The 19,956-nt window shown below is 39.5% G+C and overlaps 1 long non-coding RNA gene across 1 annotated transcript; it reads right to left on the bottom strand.

Moving 5' to 3' along the window:
• Positions 1–1,611: 1,611 nt before the first annotated feature.
• On the bottom strand, positions 1,612–19,437 carry LOC121080728. The gene is made up of 3 exons (XR_005825489.1): positions 19,314–19,437; positions 19,043–19,049; positions 1,612–1,624 (listed from the first exon to the last, which is right to left on the bottom strand). It is a non-coding gene; the product is annotated as an uncharacterized LOC121080728 (long non-coding RNA).
• Positions 19,438–19,956: the final 519 nt, after the last annotated feature.

The raw sequence follows: 19,956 nt of genomic DNA, 5'->3' as shown, positions 1-19,956 counted from the left end.
CTGCCGGGTGGGCTTGTGAACTTGTAACCTTATTGTTTATTTATCCATCTCCTACGACTCTCAATTTCTATCTGCTCTTTTATTTCAGGGAGCTTTACTCATCTTCCTCCTTCCTACTCGTCTTGCTGGGAGGCATCATTTTTCCCACTCTTGATGTGTTTTTTCTAATTTGGTTAGAAATTGTTTCTTATTTTTTCTCTATGGGGTTGTCTATTTTTTTACCACGTAAAATTAATTGAATTTAGAAAGAAAACCATTTTTTTTTACCCCAACCTGAACTTCAGCCTTAAAAAAGACTGAAGCACAAGTCATCTCTTTCTTCTCCTTTTCCTTTGTTTGGAGAACTGGAAGGTTGGTATTAAAATTTTCTTCTCAAAGTTTGGCCAAGAAAGAGTATTTTTATTGTGCCAAGAACATGAGCATTTGCTACTGCCCCAGACCCAGGAAAACAGAAAATAGAATGAAATCCTGAAATAATCTGTATTAATAGGATCCCTTGCCTGATATTTTTTGGCCAAAATGATTGCAATAATTCCAAATACTACGTTGGGCATGGTTACAAGGCTGTAGTTAAAGCTGAACTTGATTTTTCATTGAAATCAGTTGTTCAGCCTCCCTGCAATGTGAACAAACAGATCCCAGCTAACTATATTCTCAGAAAAAAACCCAACAGCTTGTGCTCTCTGAATATCTTCTCCATGGCTGCAAGGGGACATTGGCAGGTGATGTGTGAGTACATCCAAGGCAAGATCTGGATCTAGACTAAGCTGGGAGCTCTGCAAACTTCCTTTTGCTTCACAATATTGAAGGATAATAATGTAGTGGTGACAAAGTATTTATCAGTTTGTGGGGTTTTTTTCCTATCTCTGGTGCATATTCCTTCAGTTAAAGAATGGGAAAAGTGTGTGTGTGGGAACAGCATAAATCCTCTCCCACAAAATAAACTGGGAACCATTATATGAGGACAGAGGAGATGGTGCCTTATCTCCCATGCTGGGAGACTACAAGGCTTCACCACAGCAGTACTAAATGCTCTCTGACATTCTGAACCACCGATCCATGTGGAGGAAGCTTCCAGGACTGATAATGAAGAATTGTTCTTTTTAATGGTATTGGCTTAAACTGACGGCTGCAATGCCAGCACTGTTGAGTTCTTTGTGCCAGCCACTGAAGTACACTGCTTTTGCCTGAAATCCCTAGAAAAGGGTTAAACTGTGAGGTAGCTGTGCACAGGAGGATCTTTTCTACCTAATGACTGTGTTTCATCAGTGGTTAAGGGCAAAAGTAGGGAGAGAAAATCTCAGTTCCCTTCCAATTTTCTGATAAAACTAATTTTGTTCTTACACCTGCTAGCTCTCCCCCCTACCAGGTCTCCACTCCCTAGGCAGAGAACTAGCAGTGCTCATAAATGCCTCTTAAAATAAAAATTTCTGTTCCATTAAACATATGAAAAATATGTTGCATTGAATACAGTTGGTTTGGGAAATCTGTTTTTATCCATTCTAACCAATCGTCCATACGAACTGCAGCTGCCACAAGTGGCATGGAATCTATTTCCTACTGCAAGGTTTAGGAACAGTGATTTTCTTCCAGAACATGCAGGATGGAGATGTCCAGCATGTTACTCCTAGGTCATCAACAACCACATGGCAAATTCAGAGTCTGTCTTCCTCTTCACTGGGAAATGGCTTTAGGTTGCCAAGACTTCGGGACCTGGCCAAAATTTTGGAGAGTGGTTATGAAGAATCACAGCAAATCTGGGGAGATCAGGAGTCCCGGAACTGAAAGATCCTGGCAGTCTTGAAGATACCAACCTGTGATGTCTATGGCCATGTCTCTGTGTCAAGGATGGCAAACCGCTTTATGTTAGCTGAGTGTACAGTTGTGAGGCCCAACTTGCGGAGTTATTCTAATCTTGCTTTAAATGTATTTTCTCTCTGTGATCCTACCAAATACTTTCAATAGTTTGGGTCATTTGGGAAAAAAAAAAAAAAAAAAAAAAAAAAAAAAGTGTAGCATTAGTTTTCCTCCAGACATGAACGTCATCAGCCATACTGCCCAACACGAAGCAGTCGTAACACACCAATGTCAGTGATAGTTGCCCCATGTGGTTTTTTTTGTGGTTTTTTTTTTCAAAGAAATATGCAACATGGTTCAATATTTGCAAAGTGCTGTGAAGACAGAAAGAGGTCTAGGCTTCTGTAACAGATGTGTGCTCTGCACAAAGCTAATGCAAAGCTCCGGTTCCTGGTAAATTACCAACTCTAGTTCTGGGCAGCATTTCGCTAATCCATATAAACAGAGTGCAGCAGATTTGCTGTGTTTTGTAAGAACAGCAAGGATCAACAGAGAACTAAGCTACAGTGCGTGCTTCTCAAACAGCAAGGCTGAAGAGTGATGTCTTGGACTCCATCATTTACTGTTTTTAGATAATAATGAAATGAGAATGTTTGTGCAACTTATGCCACTGATGACATTGAAAATGCTTTCGGATCTGACAACCCCCTGGAGAAAACATTTCCAATTCAATCTAAGTATCTCCAATGTAGAGGTTTTCCTGACCTGCCAAGGACCCCTCATGGCCCATTGGCTAGAAAGGAACGCAAAGGCTCAAGTGGCACAAAGTCACCAAGGTCCACCCAGATTAAAAGGAATGAGACTTACCCTTCAGTCCTTCATCTTCTAAAGTAAAAAGTAACATTCCAAATTTGTATCTTTTTTAAAATCCAGATTAGGATGTTTTCAGTTGCCTCCCTCATAGTCTTCCTGAAGAAGCCAAGACCTAAACTGTGAGCACTTTCTCAGCACTTAAATACTCTCCTCCGGAACCTCAACAACTACAATGACTCTTTCTCCAGTCACATGCTTTTGTGACAGGTACATCTGCAAATGTGGGTAGAACTGGGGGTTGTTCACCTTGTTTTATTTATGGGTGCCATAAACTACAGAATCCCCTCCCCCAAAAGACCATTTTAACAATTGCGGACTTCAGTGCTTTTCTGTTCATAAATAAGGAATGATGCGATTTGAGGCAGTTACAGCTGACACACTGCTGTATCCATAACCACATGCTTGGCTGTGCAAGAACTGGGAAGGAAAAATCAAAGGACGCTGGCCACTCACAAACAGCTTAAAAACAGTCCAAAGAGAGGTGCTTGTACATATGATAAGCATCTAATCTTTAGAACTCCTTGCCCAAGGGTATTACAAGTGTTAAATATTTTCAAGGCTCCAAAGAATTAGTGGAAAAGTTTCTGTTTTCCAACAAGTGTTGGAAAAGCCTGTTGCAGTTCAAGGTGTGTCTGGACAACACACTAGTCACGTGGTTTAGTTTTAGGTAGTCCTACAAGGAGCAGGGAGTTGGACTCTATGATCTTTATAGGTCCCTTCCAACTTGAGAAGTTCTGTGAGTCTAAGTGCAAATTTAACAGGAAATTGCAGGAGGGGAGGGAGGTACTCTGAGGAAGTATCACTATACGTTTGCTGTAGTTCTTTATTTTTGCCAGGCACCTTCAGTTATCTGATATCGCCCTATTACCCTATCCCATCATCCTCTGTCATTTGATTCTGAGCTAGATGGTTCCCTGATCTGATCCAGAACGGTTACTTGTATGTTCACACCACCTGAATGTACAGAATGCAAAAAGTCAAGGTATGTGCTAGTTTCTTATGCAGGGAAATGCTCAAACCAAAGGCTTCAGAATAGGTTAAAAGTAAATAAAAAGGAGTAATAAGTACAGTACAATAAATACATTTATTTTTGTCCCAACTTGGTGACCCCCTCCTAGCCATTTCTACTAGCAGAGTACTTTTAATGTCAGCTGCCTTTTCCAGTCTTGGAAAGCTGTCCTGATCTTTATATCAAGCTTTCCACTGTGGGGCCTAGGGCAGCAACAATAGCATCAGGAATTTGTGGAAAACACCTGCATGTTGTTGAATGCCTCTGTAATTCTTACACAGGGGCAGGAAGGTGTTTCTTCAAGCTCTCTGAATAGTTACAGAGAAGCCTGACCTCCTCTGAAATATTTTTCTGAGCCTGGATTCCATTCCTCCCTCTCTGCAGACACCCGCTTCTCCCTTGGTCTAGGACATGCAGCAAAAATATGGTTTCAGCAACAGCAAATTACACCATCACCTGCACCTGCTCTGCATCCTTGGCTGATGCCTCACAAGGTAGAAGCCAAGGCCATTGCTTCCCCACCTGCTCGAGGGAGAAGGGGAATAGTGGAGCATAATGTCTCCTAGCTCCTAATACCGCCTAATGTCAATTCAAGGCCTGGGCCATGAAAGGGTAGGGCTGGTAGTTCCTTCTCAATACGAGTCTGAGCAGGGACATAGTTTAGTCACAGGCCAAGTTGCTGAGAGTAACTGGTCAATTCTGTTTTAAAAAAGACGGTCGTTCAATTATCAGAGATTTACTTGTGCCCTTTCTGGGGGAAAAAAAAAAGAAAACAAACCTGTAACACAGTAGTGTCTAAAGCATTGGGGATTTAGGGAAATTAAAAAACAAAACATTAACTTGTTCTGAAAATGGCAGCCATCCAGTAGGCAGTCTTGGGCCATCCTTTACAGTTCTTCACCGTAGAGAGAGAAAAGCTGATAACTCAGTATGGAAAATGGAGCCTTTTCTGTTCTTTGCTAGAGGATTTTCCTCTCACAATATCTTGTCAAACATGCTCTCTGTTTCTGAAAAGGGGTTAAAGTTTTCTGCTCTCCATTCAATCACAGAGGTTTATGAAATAGGAGAATCACAGTAAGGAAGGATGGGAGAGATCTATTAGGTTATTTTGTGCATCCCTTTGCCAAGGGAGGATTGCTCCCTGGAGGATGTTCCAGAGTGCTTTGTCTAGTCCAGTTTTAAATGACTCAAGAAACTAGGCTTTCACCACTTCCCTTGGGAGACTATTCTGCAGTCTAATAGTCCTCACTGCTAGGAAAGGCTTTTTTCCCTAACTGTCAGCCTTTTCTTTCCTTAAACTCATCCCATTTGTCCTAGTTACAGTCTCTTTGAGTAGCATAAAATTCCTTTCCGTGCTTAAAGTTTAAATTCTTCCAATGCTAGCCAATAGTATGCATACTCCTTCCCTGCTTAGCTGTTTTAAAAGTCTCTTGAAACAAGAAATACAATTGTGGTGACGGCAGAGTTAGTTTCTAAACTTCACATGGTGAACTGTGCCTGGTGTAGCTTTCAGCAATCTACACATTAATTTTATTCCCATTGGAATTAACAGAGTTTTTTCATTGATTTTAACTGATGAAAGATGGGCAATGTGGGTTCTAATTTTGACATGAAGATGACACGGTGCTCAATGAGCACAAAATATTCTTAGCAGAAAAGTAACGGGATCCTCAGTTTCTCTACTTCCTTGTTGAGGGAAAAAAACCCCAACCCAACCCCCCAAAAAATACCAAACCCAAACCACAAAAGAAAACCCAAGAAATAATTCTATCTACTTTTTTCCATTTCCTTATTTACATTTTACTTTTCTGAAAGAGCCTGCAAAGAGAAATGAATGCAATGTCTCACAAAAATCTAGAAATGCTTTTTAAAGAACTTCTGAATTCACTGAGATCCTGGAATAGACGTTCATGTGGAAGGAGAACGTACTATCCTTATCAACCTTTCCTCCTGAGGAAAGCCAGTGAAGAAAGAAGCCATGCAGGGAAAACTATTTTAAATATGCTTTAGGGCGGAATTCACGCACCGTGTAATTCCCTTTTAAGCTCGATATTGCTGGTCCTCTGCACAGGGGTGAATATTGCCCCAAGGCCTTGTCTGTAAGGCGGCGTCACACCCGTTTAACCAAAGTCGGTCCTAAACCAGATACATTTAAACCTACAAAAAGCCTTATGTTGATATACGTGGACTTACCAGTCTCAAGTTACCTTAAGCTGACTTTAAACACTCCTTTAAACAGAAAATAAGAATGTCAGGCAGCATTTTGCACCACTTTTAATCTAAGCCTTAAGTTACATGTGTATGGCTTGCCTCTACAGATATTGCTTTAGTTGGCAGTTCTGAAAATAGAAAAGATTTCTTATCTCACCTTACCTGAAAGCAAATGTCATATGTGGTTTTAATAAAAAGAAGCTTTATGAAAGATTTTATGACCAGAATCTTCACCCTCATCAGCCTGAGCCTTCTTTTACAGCATTTGTTTTTTGCCCTTTCTAAAAAATGAGGAATGGATCCCATTTCGGGTTTACAGGAAGCTCTTGATTCTCATTTTGGTTACCCTGTGTATATTCTAAGTCATTTCACAGGCTTCAATTACAGATATAGAGCCCAAAAAACATCTTTAGGTCATTTATACCATAAATGAAACTACAGTTTCTCCTAGTTTTCTTTGGGTTCCATTTTCTATGGAGTAGTCAAGGATTTATTCAAAATCATGTGATCCCTAAAATAATCATTATTCCCTATATTATAGCTAGTATTATATCCCATGCACTTTCACTTACAGGCATGTCTGTCAAAGGGACCATTTTTCAGACTCACAGTTCCCATGGCTCTGTCACTTTCTTACTTACAGAGGCCCAAAATGGAAACTATTTTTCTTTTCATTATGAGCTGTCACTTTTTCATCTTGGCACTGCGATGATAGACTTCCATTCATCTTCTATATTACCTTTCTTGAAGCCTCTGACACAGACTGACACAATGCAAAATGCAAGAGATCTCGGAGCATACGTTGGCAATTTCTGGGAAAGGCGCTTGCTCGTCTTGGTTTGTTGTTTTAAATATATATTGAAAATGCCAAGCTGTACAGTGCATTGGAAATGTTAGCGGGGGATTCTCTGTTTATGATGATCATTACAAAGCAATGCTCTCGCATCCTGAATAAGAGCAGTTGGATTCAGCGTGGGATGCTGCTGCCTTCACCTTTTCTAAGGGCAATGGGGAAAAAGTTTGCTGCAAATTGATGTTGTTGGAAGAGGGGGAAAGGCACACAGTCAGCCAGCCTTCGTGCAGTGCTGCCCGTTGTAACAACCAAGCTGTCACCAAATGGTGGGTCCAGTGGAAACACTGGGAAGAGCGTGCTTAAACTGCAGTGAGGTGACTGAGTTATTCTGAGAAAAGGCAATGATTTCAATCAACCTTAGAGCAGAAAAATCAGGCACAAATTCACATGCAGCGAGGCTATGTGAAACCTGGGGACAATGTTACTCAGCATTCGTGCTGCATTCGCCACTGTGATTTCTGAGCAGCCAGTGTAAAAGACAACTTAAAGACCCGTAGGAGTGACGCTGTAAGGTATACATTCCCTCTGCACTGCCCATGCATGGCAGCCTTTAAATCCATCCAGGTGCCTGAACAGCCCCCATTCTCGCATCCTCCAGTAAAGCCAATGTATGACCCACAGCAAGGGATGAAGGCATGGATGCGACTTTCGGCATCCTAGAGTTCCTGGACTCCCCTGGACTGACAAATCATTCTGCCAGGAATCAGGCTAAGATTTCTGCAGTTTTGGGGGATTTATTAGCCAGAAACAAAAGCCAACCAAGGCAGAGTTGAAGGACAATAACCATCACATAGCTATTGCTGGGAAGTGGGATCATAGTATCAAGTTTGGTTCATCATTTACCTCTACCGCTCTAATCAAAGAATCATTAAGAATAAACTTGGTGGGGATCTTGTGGAACTTGTGTGATCTGTATATCTCTGGGTATCTTTGGGTGATTTGTAAGCAGTCCATAGAAATCAATGAAGGCTATCGGCACAACAGTAACTAAAACAGTTCCTAATACAGCACTTGAGAGCAGATCCTCATATCATCTACACCATCAGCATAGTTGTTTGAATATGTATTGAGTGCTCCAGTTCACTCCTTCAGAGGTGAAACCAAACAGTGGCCTGGGAGGCAGAACATTCTGAGACCAGGTCTTTAGGCAGCCCAGTCCAGGCTGTACTGGTTTGATCTTTCTGCTCTACAAAGTTCTTTTTTTGTAGCCTCAGACATTCCCATGTGTTTTCTTGTTATTCTCTTGGGGATGTAACACGTAGTCCCAGTTTCATGCTATAAAAACACAACTCAAAGGGGCTGCAGCAGTATTTTAGATACTTTAAACATGAAATAAAACAGAAGCATACAAACACAAATTACACCTTAGAGCTGTAGGAGTGCAGACAGGGCCCAGAGAAGACCTACATATAGTCATATAGTATAGACATGACAGTTAGCTGTAGAAGGGGATATGCCTTTGCTTAGCGTAGATGTATATTACTCTGAAGCACTTGTACTGGAAGCCAGGGAGCACATTCTAAGGTGCAAACCTTTTGCAAAGTTGATGTAGCCTATGAAAAGCTACATTGTTGGCTGGCTTAATCTGGCTACTCAGATGTTTATACTTCCCCTGAAACTTTTAGAAAACTCCCCAAACGTTGAAAAGTAATAATATAACACACTTGCCACTCTTAAGACATAATCAAATATACTCACACTTTTCTTAACAGATACTTATCTGACTTGTTCTTAAAAATCTACAGTGATGCAGGCTCCACAGCTTTACTAAGAAATCAACAGTAGTGCTTCACTATCTCTTCTACTTGGAAATTTAATCACACTGAAACTTAAGCCCATTCTTTCTAGTCCATGGATATGGAGAACAAATCTTCCCTTTCCTTTTTCCAGCACCTTTTCATGTACTTGGAGACCATGTTTCTTTCAGTCATCTCTTTTAAAGCCAAACAGCTATATATATATTCTGATTTTTCTTCATAGGTCATGTTTTCTAGACTTCTGATCATTCTTGCTGCTATCCCATGGACTCACTGTAATTGTCTTAGAGTTTTCCTGAAAATGATATTTCAGCACAGGGTATAACACCACTAAACAGAGTAGAATGATGACTTTATGTGTCTTTCAAACTATATCTGTGTCTCATGGTCTTGCTTTTGCATGAATGCATTCGTGCATGGTTCTGTTCATAGATACTTGGTTTAAGATATCATAAGGCTAAGAATACTGACATGTGAAAAGGTGTTTTGCCCTTCAGGGACTGAAATTGGAACTTTAGATTTGTTAAGCATCCTGTTTAATTGCGAGGGTTTGCTGGTCTGGTAAATTTATACATACAGAGGTTCCTGTCTCTCACAGGCTTGTGTCTCTCACAAAACCCTTCCAAGGCTAACAGGCTGATACATTAGCTCATGTCTTATACCGAATAAATACATGGTTTTATTCAGAGTTGCTAGTGATGAATTCTCTGTCTTAATTACCACTTAAGAAACCTATGTTTTACATAAAATAGGGTTACAAATAGATAACTGCACCTGAAAACCAAAAAGTAGAACAAAAGGAGGTGAACAGAGGACAAAGAATAGCAGCTACAAATTCCAGCACTACTTGAAATTTCATTGAATATTCTGCACATGAATGAAGAAATGTAAGCTATCTCATAGGAAGAAATAAAGAAATTTGAAGACTTTTTTGATCTTGGAAAGAATTTAACTTTTGAAAGAGACTGGTTTCACAGAAGAATTTTAAGACATAGGAGACAAACTTTGGATCCCTTGTAACAGAGCTGAAGCAAAAATGCATGAGTGGTTGGAATAATTTCAGACAGTTCAATGGATCTCCGATGGGAGATCAGATTACAGTAGAAATCAAAGACTGAAAAGTGAGACAAGAGTCCTAGAGCACTCCGACCTAAACTTAGAAAAAGCCATTAAAATTTATCAACTTAGTGGGAACAGCAAGACAAAAATTCAAGTTCTGGCAACAAGAAAATAACATAAACTGATACCAATATATGAAATACATGAACAGAAAAGAGTGAACAATCTGCACAAGAGTCTGAAAAATGTGATGTGACTTTGTAAGAAGCATTATGAAGGACTGCAGAGACTATGGAAACAAAACCATTTTGGAAGTAGTTGTTTTATTTATAAAGATCAAAAGTGTTTTGCTTAAGTTCTCAGACAAAGACTGAAAATACCTGAAAGGAAGGCAGTGTGTCTGTTGTGCAAAGAGCTCTTGGGAATGTAGGGCTTTGAACAGAAAACAAACTCTTCTTGTTTGTATGATTTGCAGGTTAATAGTGCTACTGAAGTTGTGGCAAAGGATTTTGTAAGAAAATTGGTCACATTGAGTGTGGATAAGTAGAATTTGCATTTACTCTGGAGAATCATGTTTTCTGGGGTAACGGTAAGTGAACTAGATGTGAAAGTTTAGCAATATTTCAGAAAGAAATATCTTTGGAAATGATATAGTCTGAGTGGGAAACACTTGCATAGGCAGGAATGGAGGATGTACCTGGGAGATGAAAAATAGCAAAGGAGATATTTGGCCTGGGAATGTAGAGAAGGCAACAGCAGTTGCACATTCTTCAGTATTTGGAGAATATCTACCCTGCAGCTCAAAGCGTGGCCGTGGTTTGAATAAGTAGCCTGTAGCAGACTGTAGCCAAGACAATCTCATTGGCAAAGGACTTACTCAAATTCACAGCCATGTTTTACAACCTGTGTCAAAAACTCTGACATGGATACAACCTACTGGCTGTAACCTGTCAAGGTCATTCAGAGCCTCTAAGGGGTTTACGCATGAACTGCAGAGGCACTCTGTGGGCCATCATGTACAGATATCTCACACTATCCTATAAGACTGTTAGTTTATGCTGTTAAAACTCATGCTTTGGGCTTTGGAAGTGGTTGCTGTAAGAGTTTCCTACTTCTGCCTTCTAAAAAGGAACTCTCAATTAAATAATAAAGTACAGAAAAGTAGGTAGATTGGATACTGCCTTCCTGGAGACATAGAACATCTTTGGAATACAGCTTGAAATTCTTCTTTATCTTTACTTACCCAGTTCACTTTTATTAGAGTTGATTAAATTTTGATTAAAGATGAGTGCTGTACAGCTTCCCTGTATTGTTGCATTAACACATGAACTGACAATTGTATCCTACTTTGACATGTACCTTAAAAATCGATTAAAGCATGAAAAAGAAAAGGCATTATATGCTATTACAAGGACTTAATTTCTGCATGGACTGAAAAGTTGCCAAGTTTAAGGAATGATGAATCCTAAAGTCAGCCTCAGTTTTGTCATTGGCTTCAAACATACAAAGAATATGGCTTTTGTCTTTTCACACCGTACCTCCTTAGGACTTACTTTCTTAATCTTTGTGGCACGAAGATGCAACTTCTATTGCCTATCTCATTATCTGACTGCCTTCTCCAAATGTGATTTTTCCAGTTGCTGAGACATCACTTGGTGACTGATTACATCACAGTGATTTAATTTGTGGAGTGTCTGAGAAGTCCCAAATTTCCATAGCCCAAATCATTCCCAGCACTTGCTGAGCTCAGTGATGTTCCCAGCAGACCTCATACTCTGATTATGCAGGCCAAGAATCTGCATGAATCATTCTGCAGCTTATTTTCATCTCTCTATCCAGATTTTCTTTTATGGGGGATTGGAAGAAAAGAGAAGGGTGTCAAGGTATGGCTGGGATGTACTTCAAGCTGTAAAAGGAAACGCTTGAGCAATGCAGTCTGTCTTGTCCTCTGTAGGCCACTTATCTGCTAATCTACTAAAAAAACCCCAAAAGAAACGCGCATGCACACACATACACAATGTCAATGACCGCTGAGAAAACATGAGAGGCAGTTTTTAGTAGGTCTGTTGAGGCTGGCATATTTTTTTGTGAGATGCATGTGTAGTCCCTGCAGACTAGACTCAAACCACTCATGCATTTTGTGTAGGCCACTGACCTAACATTGCAAGACAAAAGAAAATAACTTATTCCCTACTTTTTGTTTTAATGAATGAATACTGACTTTGGTTTCACAGCCAGTCACCAGTTCCAGTATCTATAATCCTTGTTATTTGCTAATGCATAGTTCAGACCAACACTGGTTTGACATCATAGCACCAAAACATTGGTGTAGGCTCTGCACACAGCTATAAGGTCACAGACAGCTCTGCTGTGTATGTATGGAAGGAGCCAAGGTGCCAAAGCCATTGCTGGTAAACAGAGGATGTGGTTTGTTATGGGCCATACAGCTACACTGTTAAATATGTCCCTGCTTAAAGAATTAATAGTGAAGTACTCCCATCAGTTTATTTCAAAGTGAATATCCAGGTATTCTTACTTAAAGTCCCAAAAGATGAACACATACACACACACACACATACATGCGTATCTAAAATATATGTGTGTATATTAGTGGAACACTTTATTTTCCCGTTAATCGACTCTGGAGTAACTCAGAGAAGAGTTATTTAGAAAGTTAGATGTTTGCTAAACTTCAGCTTGCTGGAAATTGTCCCCAAAGTATGTCTAAACTTCTTGTGAGATTAGAGTTATTTGTGATTTTGCGTTCCTGGGTTCTTCTCTCTGGAAGATGAGGAAATTGGTTGGGTTATTTGGGGGTGAGTGGGGGGGTGATGGGTGGGGCTGACATGTCCAGACATCTTTGTTTCTAGTTGGTGAAGATCCAAAACCTAAAAAAAATATTTTCTCATACCATTTTTGGCACTTCTATTACCAGAGCCTGTATTTGAGTTCTGCTTAAATAATCTTACATCACCTGGGTACCATAAACAGGGCACTAAAGTGGAAGAAGCAACCAGAGAACATTTCTTGATTAAGGAGTCCCCACAATCATTGTGAACTATAAAACATTTACAGGCTGTCCTCGGTTAACCTGCATCAGGAGAAGGTCAGGGAACATGCCAGAAGGTGACCAGACAGCACAGAACTAGGGCAGTTCTCATTTCTCAGCACTCATGGGGTGTGAAAGAGGGTTGCCGTAAGATGTAATCTTTGCCTGAACCAGGGAAATCCATCCATTATTCCAGAACACAGATAAACCAATGTGAATTTAGTGCCCTTAACCCTCATTTGGTTTTGCCCAGTATTCAGGAATTTAGTGCTACAATAGAAAAGTAGACCTCTCTTCTTTTTTGTCAAGAAAAGTGAAGTTTTGGTCTCTGTTCTAGTAAAACGATAAAAATTGAAATGTTATTTACTATTGGTATGACTGCATCGGCAGAGCTACGTTGATGCACATTGTAATGGAAGAGCTTATTTCTCCTTTCTCTGTGATAGTAGCAGTCTGTAAAATAATACATATGAAAGTGTACTTGCTTTCTTTCAAGACACAGCGGGAAGAGGTGGGGGAAGGAGTTCTGCAGCAAACCATATGCTCAAGGGGTAAAGCAGGGAACCAAATAGAGAGCAAGATCAAAGAATACCTTGGAAGGACCAACAGAACCTGCACTCCAAGCAGTCAAGAAATTGAAGCTGACACAAAGTCAGTTAAATAAAGTGCAGAGCTCATCTGCTGTCGACAGCAAAGGGTAGTCACTGCTGTATTTCTACATGTAAATAAATCTCTGTGTGTAACACAGAAATAGAAAAAAAGGCACAAAGAGTATCCTGTCACTGTAAATAAAACTCACTGCTTCACACGAGGGGCTGTGTTTGTATCATGGGAACTCCCAGGTCAGCTTCAGCCGATGCACCAGTGTAGTATTCTAAAACAATAGCAGAAAAATGAGCGTATTAACATGGCAGGGAAGGTATGTCTTCTATTGCCAGCAAAAATATCTCCAACAAATTTAAATTAAACTCTTCTGTATTTCTCAGCTTTGTAAAATTTCCCTGAGGAGCCCACTTGAGTGGAGGTTATCAGGAGCAGTGGAAAAGGGGATGGTAATCGATGTTTTTGTATTTTAGAGCTTTGGCTTGCCTTGATAATTGTGTTGAAGCTCACATCTGTACTTCTCACTATGTAAGTGCAAGGTGCGAGGAAGGGAGAAATCTCGATCCTAGTGAAAACACATCTATTTGGGGGAAAGAATCGGTTTTTGACTAGACAAACAAGCAAATAACAGATTGTGAGGTGGCTTGGGCACACCTGGAAATGTGGGAACGCGTAGTTTCTCATCTTTTCTTCAGGCATTTTTAGCATCAATTAATTGCTGTTGAAAACACACAAGTTCTCAGTGTTGTTAAAGCTGGAAATCCCATCCATCCCACCTTAATTTTCCATCTGCTTTGTATCAAGAACCCAGGTCTGTGTTTCTAAAATTTAAAACACTTCTTTTTTTTTTTTTAGTTGCCCAGTCCTGTCAGGAGAAGACACATCTCAGTGTTAATTCTTTATGTATGAAATGGAGATTTAGTAAATACAGCTGGTAGAGGTTACAGTACAGGCCAGGTGACAAAATGCAGATTTCCAGTTTAGGGTGAAATTAAGAACTCCACAAACTACCCATCAATCATGTTGGTTACCCCCATCCTGAATACAAAAAGAACTTATAAGGGCTTCTTCAAATATGAACGTACATACCTGAGAAACTAAAATGTAATGAAATTTATCCTATCCTTGCTTACTCAGAGCTGGCTGCTGAGGCTCCTTCTGTACAGGCATAGCTAAGGCCTGTGTTTTGGTATCCTAAGTTTAGGAGAGGTGAAACACCCTCTGGTCCTTTGACCCAAGGCGGAGTGGCGAAGAGTGAAAGCAAATGACTTTATCAAAGTTTTTCTCTAGCTTCATGCAAGGTTGAACTCAACTTGGACCAGACTTTGAGATTTAGGTCATTTACTGACTATATCAACTTGACATACTACTGAGGTTATCTGGAATGAAAGAAATCAGTTACCACTGATCACAGTCAAAGATAACAGGTGTGGTGTGTCCAAAGAAAAGTCATATGGTCGAATCATTAAAATTCATGTCATTCCAATGTGGGGCTATGCCAAACCAGCCAGGGAAGCCAGGTTTCTTTTGCCAGTTTTTGTTTGCTTTGCTTCTTTTCCTGCTTCCATAAAGAAAGAAAAGAGTTTTGGGGGTAAATAGACTTCTTTGCCTGGCTGAAGACCAAAAGAGAGTATACAAAACAGGGCTTACAGGCTATTAAGATGATAATTGCTTATAGAACTGCTAGAGCATGACATCATTTCAGACTAGTCCACCTGAGAAATTCAACTTCAGTAAGCCCGAAGAGTGACTGAAATAAATTAGGAGATCTGAAAGATTCAGAATTGCATCAAGCCTAGATGAGCAAGAGGAAGTGAATCAGATAAATACATTAATACACACATGGTGACGGATGAGGCAGATGACATTTTATGCTCCTTTAAACTGACTGATGAAGATCAGACAAATTAGAAATAGCTGTGGACAAGTTCAAGAACGTCTTCTAGCGCGCACTGAAAGGGAATCTTAAGGAGAGGATATCAAGCATATGCATGGAAAAGAGAAAAGGGTCCCTGCAAGAAAATGCTGTTGTGCCTTTGAAAGGTTTAGTGGGACATCTGAGGCTCTGCAAGGTGAAGTGAGACACAGTAATGACATGGAAGGTCTAGCAACAAGAAAAAAGATAAGGACTTTTCAGCAAAGGGAATTAAATTTACATTTTAACATAAAAATGCTTTGTAAGAAACAGTTTGTGCGAAATGGTTGGAGAATAGCAAACTTTGTTAGAAAACGGCAAGACAGTTAAAATAAAGTAGCTGGTCTGATCAGAGCTCTCTACAAAAGAAAGCTGTATTACGAGCGCAGTATAATATTTCTTCTAAGATGTAAACAGAGGTCTGGAAATATTACATAGGGAAAAAAAAAAAGACCTTATTGGAATAATGTTTTTATTACTATTGGCTAGCTTTACAGATGGATACAGAGGCTTGGAGTGTTCTAGTGACTTTTGTCGATCAGCCTGAGTGTGGAATCCAGATGGCATTTCATTCATAATCAAGTTGTGGCATTTTGGCTCTTTTCCTGATTTTATCTGAAGTTATGACTTTCTACTGCACATCAGCTAGTAAGACAAATATATCCCCAAACAGGAGAGCAAATATTTAAGGAAGATAAAATTTACTTTGAAATTTTTGCCACACTGGAATCCCTTTTTAAGGAATGTACAGGAATTGTGTTTAAATCTACAGCAGTGCTAAGTTAAGTATAGTGGCAGTCAATCCAATAGGCTGTGAATAGTTTCTCTAGTGTTTTCCACCTGAAACCTTTCAGTTCTAAGAAAATTCTAATATTATTTTTTCTTTGGCTTTTCCATGAACAGCGTAATGGGTCAGTTACTGCACATTTGGAATACAGGCACTCAGGTGAATCAGTACCTTTCTGTGTCTGGAGAGGTTGATTAATAGAATTCAGTGCTGCCCACAGAGATTAAACCAGATCATGTGTAGTGGCAGCAAAATGAATATCATATAACAGCAGTTGCAGTAGACGAGACATGGCCTATCTGTCTAGTCAAGCAGGAGAAAAGACACTGCAGCATCATGTCAAGAAAGCAAACTCAAAGCATCAATTTAGGAAAAAAAGCAAACCAACACCTAGTGGCTACATTTTGAAATATTTTGTCTTTCTTTCGCTTCTTGAATTAAGATGCTTTCCTTATTCTAAAGACTCACTCTAAGATGAGTTCTGGAAAGAACCTGCCTCACAGCCTGAATGTGTGTTTTCTCTGTTCTGCAGAACATGAAACTCTTTTTTTTTTTTTTTTTTTGTATTCATTTCATACATTTTCCTGATTAGTATCCAAAGAAAGACAGTGAAACAAATCTTCATCTGCATTTTACAAAATCATGACAGCTTGATATTACTGCAGTGGGACATTTCACAAGGTACTACTGTGGGGGCACTCTTTCTACCACTGACACAGAATAATGCAATGGTGTTAGCTATGCAGATCATCAAATTCAGGTAATTATCATGGGCACAGGCTTTCCTGAAGATAAAAATATTAAAGAGCACCATTTAAAATGCTGGCATGCTTCTGAATATGTCTTTTCAAAAGAGCATCTGATTTTCAGATGAATTGCATGAGAATTATGACAGTAGGAAAATTTTCAGTTGCTGGGTAAGCTGAAAAAAATTAGAGGGATAAATATATTATGAGTAGAGAATTACTTTTTATTGTATTGAAAAAAAAAAAAAAGAAAGATCACCCATTCTTCCCAACTGTATGGTCTGTAAGAACATTTGTTGTGGTAAAACATAACTTTTATTTAATGTCTTTTTACTTCAACTTCATAGTCAGTCAGTAGAGAATTTCAAAAGCCATTTAAAAAGAAAAAGTGAACTTTATAAAAAATGGTTTAACTTTTGTAGTGCCTTATTTTCTGCTCCTTTTTTGGGCTGAAGATCTTCCCTAAGTTTGTCTTGACTTTGTGAATAGCTTCAGACATCACAAAAACATATTTTTTAAGAATTTTATGTTAACCAGAAATTCAAAACCCCCACTACCCTATCCATAAATTCTGCAGAGAAGACTGTGGTAATGGTGTACTAAGAACTCTTGAAAAGCAGACATATTTTAGCTATTTAAATAATAATTTAGATGTCCAAATTTATGCACGAATACATGAAAATCCTGGACATAATCTTCTAAAGTTTTAGTCTGTTAATATTTAAATCCAGATTAAGGAAATTCTCTGGTCTAAATATAACTGGGGCTGCCATATGTCACATAATGTATGCATATTTCATACTTTGTTTGTCCTAGACATTAAATTTGGAACTTATTCTAAATACAGTGGGGATCACTGGTTGAAGTATTCTAAGTGAGGCTGACAGCAACACTTACTGTAAAGTTCCCACATGATTTTAATAATAATTTGGACAACTTGTATGATCAAGTTGAAATTTTCTGTGCTATGTGGCTGTTCATATGTGGCCTTGCATGTCTGTTTATGTGCATAAATATGCATGTTGTTATAACGAAATCTCTCTGTTACGGATCTTTCCAAAATGAAGTTATCTGCTTAGCAAAGAAGGTATCTTAGAATTTAGCAGCTGCAATAAACCTATTTCATCTTGACCCAAAGTGCTAAAGCATGCGCTGATCTGGATGCAGATACAAAAAAGCTAACTGAAAGACAGAAAACAGATTTTGTTAATATGAGGAGCTGGCTGATCAGGAGCTGGGGGGTAGGGAGAAAACAATTTATCTGGGCTCTGGTGTGATAGAGAGTTGTAATGTGTTGGAACACGAAGCCAGCCTGCAGGATGTTAGGAGTATGAAGAGGATGCTATGTGTGTGAAGCCTGGGTCTGAATATGGGAGGCTGAGACAGGGGTCTGGGACACATGGGCACGAAGTGTGATAGGGAAGGGAGACAGAATGAGCAGGCTGAAATTCACAGCATAAAGGGTGTTTAATAAGCAGAAAGGGATGGGAAGAATCCAACTTGGTGTTGGGGCCCTGTGGATGCTTACAGGCTTTCACGGCCCTGTCCAGCCTCAGCCAGGATCCCCATCCAGCCTCTGCCCATGACCCAGGAGCCCCGTTTCAGCTCAGCCCTGGCCCCCAGTGCCTGTGCTGGTTGATCCTCATCTCCTGGCTCGTGTCCCTTCTTGCTGCAGCCCCTGACCAGCAAGAGGCGGATGCTGTATAAGAAGGTCTGACAATGGTTTTGACTTGTCAAAAAGACTAAGAGGAAAAAGTGGGACATATTACTCTCATATAAATCTTCACCCTCAACATTAGATAGTGTTTTTCAACTTTTCACTTTGTGCCTCAATATCCCCACCTATACAGCACACTGTTAGTCATCTTGTGAAGATAAATATATTCATGCCTACAAAGCAGACAGATGGTATATTGATGAGAACTGCTGAAAAGCTTAGGAAGAAATAAATGATTCTGTCTTCAAAACAAAAGTTGAATAATATGTAGTAAACATATCATGAGACTGTACTTTGCTTTATGAAGAAAAAAGAGAATATTTAATAAGTGCTCACTAAGCAGGTACTCTTCCTTTTGCAATGAGAAATGCAGTGGGGAATAATTAATAACATACTAAAATGGACACAATTAAATACATGTGCTGCCTTAATCCCTTCACTTGTGCATATGTCACATATTTACAAGCAGACTGACATAACAGCTTACATTTTCATTCATACCTTCATCCTTAAAGTACGGGTAGGTAGATGTTTGCATATTGTCCCTTATTTACGGAAGTGAAATGCAACACTATATAATTTGGCAGGTGGGAAGATTTCTGTGATCTACTGAACACAGTGGGAATTGTCTCTCTCCCACCGTGAGAATATTATTCCTTAGAGGACCCCCAGCCTCCTGTTATTAGCTTTTTTCCCCGTATAGGAAAATCATATTTGGATGACTGGGAAAGTATTTTGTTGAGCTGATTAAAAAAGAAGATGCCTTCTCCTTGGTCACAGTTTCGTGTTCTCTAATATTAGACCCATTTGAACAACCCTTAGCTCTGGAGAAACGTGGTCAACAGCTTTATAAGTTACCTATTAGAATCATTTACTCATAGAATCATCTAAGATGGAAAAGTTCTTTACAATCATTGAGTACAACCATAAACATAACACTGACAGGTCCACCACTAAACCATTTCCCTAGTCACCACATCTACACTTCTTTTAATACCTCCAGGGATGGTGACTCAACCGCTTCCCTGGGCAGCCTGTTCCAATGCTTGACAACCCTTTCAGCGAAGGGCTATTGGATATTTTTCCTAATATCCAATCCAAACCTCCCCTAGTGCAACTCGAGGCTGTTTCCTCTCATCTTAGCCCTGACCTTGCATGACGGACCTACATCAGGGTTTGAGCTGCCCAGCAGATCATTTGGGTAGCTCTAACAATTGCTTATGTAAAAAATTGTTCTCACCTTAGTGTGACACAGAAAGAAACACAATGAAATGCTTGGACATGTTACAGCTCATGTTTAAGAAATCTGTTTTTCCTCAGGAGTCTTCTGACCTTAACTGAAACGGCTGAAATTACTCAGGTATTTTGTGTTTCATACATTAGCTCTTGTCAGTTGTTCAGTATATATTCCTGAGCCTGTTTAAATAGTCAGAAAAAATCGTATCAGCTTTCTATAGCCTCAGCCTTCTCTAACAAATGCTACATTATGACACATGTATGGTCTAAGAAAGTAGCAGCTGAGTCACAGAACGACCAAATTATCCCTTAGGCTAATATTATACTCCACAAATACTCAGTCT

This window comes from Falco naumanni, chromosome Z, assembly GCF_017639655.2.
Source record: "Falco naumanni isolate bFalNau1 chromosome Z, bFalNau1.pat, whole genome shotgun sequence".
Taxonomy (NCBI): Eukaryota; Metazoa; Chordata; class Aves; order Falconiformes; family Falconidae; genus Falco; species Falco naumanni.
The sequence above is the reverse complement of the archived record's forward strand: the minus strand, read 5'-3'. Positions and strand labels throughout refer to the sequence as shown.